The sequence below is a fragment of the Lepisma saccharinum genome, chromosome 11 (genome assembly GCF_977018435.1).
Source record: "Lepisma saccharinum chromosome 11, izLepSacc3.1, whole genome shotgun sequence".
In the NCBI taxonomy this organism is placed as follows: Eukaryota; Metazoa; Arthropoda; class Insecta; order Zygentoma; family Lepismatidae; genus Lepisma; species Lepisma saccharinum.
This window is the reverse complement of record NC_139239.1, coordinates 15,385,095-15,391,877: the sequence shown is the minus strand read 5'-3', so window position 1 is coordinate 15,391,877 and position 6,783 is coordinate 15,385,095. Positions and strand designations below refer to the sequence as shown.

At 34.9% G+C, this 6,783-nt stretch overlaps 1 long non-coding RNA gene across 1 annotated transcript; it reads right to left on the bottom strand.

The window, feature by feature from the left end:
* Positions 1 to 891: 891 nt before the first annotated feature.
* On the bottom strand, positions 892 to 6,142 carry LOC145995145 (uncharacterized). Its single transcript, XR_014442413.1, has 3 exons — positions 6,058 to 6,142; positions 2,935 to 3,049; positions 892 to 1,205 (listed from the first exon to the last, which is right to left on the bottom strand). It is a non-coding gene; the product is annotated as an uncharacterized LOC145995145 (long non-coding RNA).
* Between the last annotated feature and the right edge of the window lie 641 nt (positions 6,143 to 6,783).

The following is a 6,783-nucleotide window of genomic DNA, read 5'->3' as shown; positions in this document are numbered from 1 at the left end:
GGAAAGAGCCAACATGTGGTCGGAAGTTATTAAATGTTAGCAAGGTGGGTGGTTTTGGTTATTTTTGCGTGAACTTGTGCTTGTTGATATTTCATGTTGTGTTTTGGAGCAGCAGTAGTCAAGTAGTTGCGAAGCACATGACAAAGTGTCATCAGCTCACAGACCTATCACATCACACACAATACATACACAATGGTGTCTCGCATAATGAACGCAATCCATTCCAGGACAGCATGTATTAAGTGGCACACTGTGTTAAACCAGTTTACTACGTAGAGGAAATACAGAACACACCACCAAGGCAAGAATGTTGAAAATGCTATGAATTTACCAAAATATAAGTTGTAGAAAATACAGTATGTACTGTACAATAGTTCTAGCCTGTGTGCACACTTTTGTTATGCGGGATGTTCACTGTGTGAGCAACCTCTGTACTTTTAACATGAATCGTAATATTCAATGAATGATAGAGAGAAAGGGTAAAAATATATGAATACTTCTTTAATGATATGAAGTTTCTCAATATATTTAAAGTTGGATTTTCTTCCACCATTACACTACTCCAGTGCACAAGTATACAAAAAAATATTAACGCAGGGGGATTTAATGTTACAGCAGTTGCACTAAATTGCTGTAAAAAGTAGTCGAACTACAATTTTAAAAAAAATTTAATATTATATCATCATTGATATATGCATGAGAAATAATTAAGGCACATATTAGTGTTCCAAAATGTCTGCGAAACTTGCATGCATTTTAGAAACTTCTTTTACACGTGTGAGCACAAGCAGTTAAATAGGTGCCACAATGCTTAAAAAAACATACCACACAAGCAATTTAAGAGTACCAAAATTCTTCTTGCACATGTAGCAATTAAACATATTGATGTGGAACAATAATATTTTTATTAGGAATAATCAAGTATCATGAATTTTTTGTGTTCATACCCACACATACACTACATATTAAAACTTTTTTGTTCACATATAAAAAGTTCTTCTATATTAGATTTCTGGAGACATTCAAAGGATGAAGTACAACAGTTGTTAACGTAAATATTGATTCAATGTTCCATATCCTCCTGAATCGAAACATGTCTGGTTACTTTTTCAGCTGGCAATCCATCAAAATAGGAATTAAAAAAAAATCCTCGACTGTTTGAAACAGATAGTGCTCTCCAGTGGATTCACGGAAGGTGTTATTTGCTAAGAAAGAAAGAAAAATATAATAAATAACAGAGTTAGCTGGTTGGTTGGTTCATCAGATCAATTAGAATTATAAAATTCTATGACCATCAAACATGTTGAAAAACATTCTGAACTTACAGGTAAAGAAATATTTGCTGCAGAATGTATTGTCAAAATAACATTCTGTAAAGTATAGACAGTGGTTCGAATCCCAGTTAGGGCTAGTCCCAGTTAGTCCATGTGGAATTTGCAACTTTTTTTTGTATTTATTTAACCAAAACCGTTTTCAAATTATCCTCTTCCGCTTGTATGTGCAGTGGATGTACGAGTGTTGCTCGGCAAATTAACCATGATTATTTCATTGATTTTTTTTCTCTTGCAACCTGAGTGTTTTTAAGCTGGGTTTTCACCTGGTGGTTGCAGTGTTTGTCAGCAGCTTGTTTGGCATGTTGTTTCAATTTTGTTCCTTGAATGTCTCATTGTCTAAAACAAAGAATAAACACATTTGGGGAAAATTTGCTTGGGAATACTTATATATCACACTCAGTGTCAGCGATTAGGGGAGGGCAATTGCCCCCCCCCTTTCCATCACTTTTGCCCCCACACTATGCTAAACCTTATCCATACTGTCTTTGACCCCCCAGTTGCCCCCCTGGTTTTGGAACCCAATTGCCGCCACTGATCACACTGTACATATTGCTTGCATTGTAGCTTCTTTCTTATAACTTACAGTTATTACAAGCAAATGAACATATTTCTTGTCAAAAAGTTTGGAGACAACACACACACACACATTCTGTGTGAGACTCTTACATTGCAATAAATGTGTTAATGCTTGCAATTACAAAGTTGTAAGAAGGAAGGTTGAATAATACTTAAAATGCAATATTTTACATTTTCTAAAAGTGAACACGATTTGTGCAATACCATCCATGAGAGGGAAATTAAAGTTACTCTCTCTCTCTCTCTCTCTCTACGGTTGTTAAATAGAATAGGAAAAATATGTGCTTATTTATCTTGTGCTTTATGATTGGTACTGATGCATGAACATCATGCTTTGAATCTGAAAATATGGTTCCAATATGGTAGTTAGGCAATTCATTCCCAACATTTTATCCAAGTAAAATTTGAAATAAAAAATAAAAAAATTATATTCTCGATAAACACAAAGACTTAATATTATATAGGCCTGCTGGTAGTTTCCGATTAAGGTATTTTGTCCACTGTACAACTATTCATGAATATTTATGTAATTACCTGGGGGCATCAAAAAGTTTTGCCTGTTGAGGTATAATTTGTTTAATAATGTAAATATTGAAACATTGATCATACATATAGTTTGCTTGTAATGTCCTCTACTCAGAGTTACACTTACACATAGTTCCCATCTCATTCGATGAATCTGAGCAAGCGTTCTACCTGGGCCTCAAAAGATGTTTGGAAAAATTCTACAGAACGCTCCCTGTCCCACCGTTTACCAATGTGATAACATTATGAAACCATTACATCATAAAAATATAGTCAGGAAATAGCAATGGAAATACTGTATACACCAGCAAAAAATAAGAAAATGAAGCTCCTGGTAAAGATAGATGTGTGTAGCACCAAAATAACAAGAAACCAAATCAACAACAGAAAAGCATAAATGTTTGATTTGTACAAAGTATTGAGCAGTTTAAATTGTTCATAAATCTTTCAACTTATTTCCTTACAAATAAATTAGATAAGTGCTGACTAATATACGTACATCCCAGTTTCTGCTGTAGCACTGTCTAATGCTCCAGGTATTGTGGCAATGCTTTAGCACCTCTGGACATGGTTCATTGCTTTGGCCAGCCAGGACTACCTGTTTTATTGGTTGTCTATAAGATACAAAGAAAACAAGGAAATATTAATTTACAGATTCCACTCCAATACATTTCTGAACTTCAGTAATGATACAAATAAATTTAAAATATTTTATTTTTGGCTAAGCTCATAATTCCATTGATTCCTGTCATATTAATTCTTGAGTATTTCTCAGCAATTTAAATAAAGCTAAATATATGCTAGAATGAATGAAAGTTTTTAAGCAGGCTAATCGAGAATACACAGGAGTAGGTTAAGTGATTAGGCTTAGTCTTCCCCCGCTCCCCAAATTACATTTTATTCATGTATAAATGTATGATTTTATTATGATTTGATTCACACATTTCAAGCACAAATTATGCAGCTCCATTGTACAAGAAACATACTATTTCGGAATACATTCTAACTACCATAACTCCATAAGTTTAAAACTTCTGACAACACCTTTATGTGGTATATGTGTATGTGTGTGTGTGGGGGGGGGTACAACAAATTGTCAAACTTTACTAGCTACTTTCACAATTTAACTGCTTAACATACTAATCATAGGGATTTTTCACAGAATATATATATATATATATATATATATATATATATATATATATATATTTGTAAAAGTCACACTGAACCTAACTACCAGAGCAAACATAAGTGTGAATGTTCATGCAAACCATACCTAGCTACATTACTTATGAACAAAAACTGAACCTGTATCCAAGTTCCTAACTTAATCATCATTATGATTAAGAAATAAATCTTTTGTCGTGAAGACCAAAGGAAATAACACTTTCGGGCCAAAGTGTTTTTTAAATTATTTTTTTTTTTTACAATTTACCCCTTACAATTGCATTTGTATCCGAACGTGTATACATTTTCGTAATACCAGTGACTTTCATCTATTGCCCCCCCCCAAAATGGAAGAAATTCAGAAACTGCTATTCACATAATTTTGTGCCTCTCTTGCATTTGATGCCTTTCTTTACACTCCTGGCAACCCTGCGCTACCAGGTATTATCGTTGCTTCAGCTGTGTTCATGTCGCTTACTTCTGATTTGAATTCGGTGCTAAGATCACGGACGGAAGGAGGTAGAACATCAACCATTTTTGTTGCAAAAACTTGGAAATATCCGAGTAGGCACAGGGAACATAATGGCATACTATCACGATGCACCATTTTCATGCGCACAAGATTAAAATACTTATTTTGTGGAAAATTGATCAGTAAAAGAATAAAAATGCAATAAAAATTTCAAAACTTCATTTCACGCTGTTTGACCTTTTTAACATAACAATGTGTTTAACCCTCTGAACCCTCTCAAGAAAATGAAATATTTTTTGCATGTTCCCTTGCTTTTAGCCTGCAGAAATGAGTTATTGTGAAGAAAAGTACACCTGTTAATTTGGTACTACTTTACTATACCTGAGACACCTGTCAATGATTTATTTCACACTTTTTTACATTGCTAACGTACTATTCTGCATTCGGGAACATTTATTTAGGTGAAATAATGCATTTCTAACAAAAATAATGCATATTTATTACATTTACGAGTACTTACTGTTCTTCCTTATTTCCACATAATATTGCGATAGCTTACCTGTTCATCGCACGTTGTGCCAGTGTTTTGTCGATGTCGAGTGTGCATGCAGTGTTGTATCCTTGTTCACAGAAAAATACCTAAATTTTAAAAAAAAATTAAAAACACTTCACGATACTTTTTCACGAAAAAAGTTCAATTTTCGACATAAAGAGTAATTATTAAACCATTGACGTTAGCCCCAAAAACCATTGATGTTAGCCCCAAAAACCATTGACGTTAGCCCCACGAACCATCACGGGGACGAGGTATGCCTACTAGGTTAGGTTAGGCCTGTTGGGTTAGGTTCCATTAGCACTCCCTTTATTCAATTTAGCATATACGGACAACGGCACATCATATTATAGCGAAAAGACGGCGTGCGTTGAAACACTGACTACGGTGTTTACGTCATCAAACACAGGGAACATTGTGCTCTCATGCAGAAAGCAAATGGCGGCAGCAGCAATAGCGCATCGAAAATAGATTTACGTAGAAAACCACATGCATTTGCATTAAAATGGATCAAAACTAAATTCCCGAACATCAACATCGCTACAGAAAATGATTTGTATAAGTACTTTCTCCTGTAAATTTGAAGAAATCTGTCTCAGGTATAGTAAAGTGTTACCGTTAATTTAACATGAAGCAGAACAGCCTGAAAGTTTCATGGAAGTGAATGTAGCACCCAACACGACATATCACAACAGCAGTTATAATATTACATTGTTACATTAGGAGGGTTAGGTATGGGGCTGATAGCAATTTTCGATGTGTTTTTTAGCTATTTGAGTGAGCACACAACCGGTTTTTACTCATAAAAACTGGCGAAACAACTTCGCCATGGCAAGTTGTTACTTACACTGACCATATTTTGGGATTAAATGTCTCAGCTACATGTGTTTTCCGCATGTTTGAACCAATTTTATATTACATAAATGGTCAAAATCTGTCGTTTAAAAGAAAACACAAAGTAATTCTCGACGGAGTACAGTGAGACAACGGACCCCATAATGTAAAAAGGTGCAATATACGATAGAAACCAACACGGTACACGTTGCACTGCTACGCCAGTAATTAGCTTACAATCAATAGGTAAATTGTTATAAAAATTATATTAACTGTTGTGAAAATGCCTGGCCCAGATCATCTAACCCGAGGATCGAACATAGGTCGAACGTATGGTAGTCAAGATGCTATATTGACTGAGCTATTGTGCCTGTGTTAACGTAAAACACGCTTGCACAACTTGTAATGTATTGTAGTTATTTTATATTCAGCATGATCATATATTACATATTTTCTACGTGCATAAGAATTACAAATTAAGATACGAGACAAAACCACCTCAAAATTTTGCATTGAACTTCTACGCCTGTATTTATATATTTCTATGATTTACATTTCCTACTTAACATATTTAACATCAATAATGTTACACTTACCAGCAAATGTACGTATTAGTGTTTCAAATCTCCACGACTTTAAGGTACTCGAAGCGTACGGGTTCGCAGATCCGCCATGTTTGCTCTTGTCACACTTGCCAGTACGAGTATCACGTTGTTTTTGTTCACGGAACAAAATATTTCTTTCGATGTAATGGACAATGTTTCAATGGACAAAACTAACGTCAAACTCATATGTTTGTTAAGAGAACTCAACCAAATGGTTTATGTGAACAGTCACTCTGTAGGTGAAACAAAACCTTGTTTGACCGTAAGAAATTTTGTGGAACCAAATATATTTTGTATCTGGAACTAATCCTTTCTCTCCGTGTAGTTAGTTAGTTTTAATTTTCGAAACTCAAAACTATCCGAATACTTTTGACCAGTATTGCGGATTGGGTGCCAAAACTGGGAAATGAGAGGGGAGGGGGGCAACGACAGTTATTTTCTCTTGGTAGACAAGCATTAAGAGCAGTGGCGTAAATAACACCCCCGCGAACCGATAGTTCACAAAGTTTTCTTTTCGGCGTTAAAATATATTTTGAACCAAACATAGATTTTTATGCGCCTGCAACTACAAACGTAAAATGTGAATCACTAGAAAAGTAGAAAGCGAATTACCAGATTAGAAGAAAACCTTCATTAGCTCAATATTTCCACCTCCGATTATTATCCGCTGGCACTTAAACCGGACAGAAAACAGAGATATTATGGTTATGCTACTCA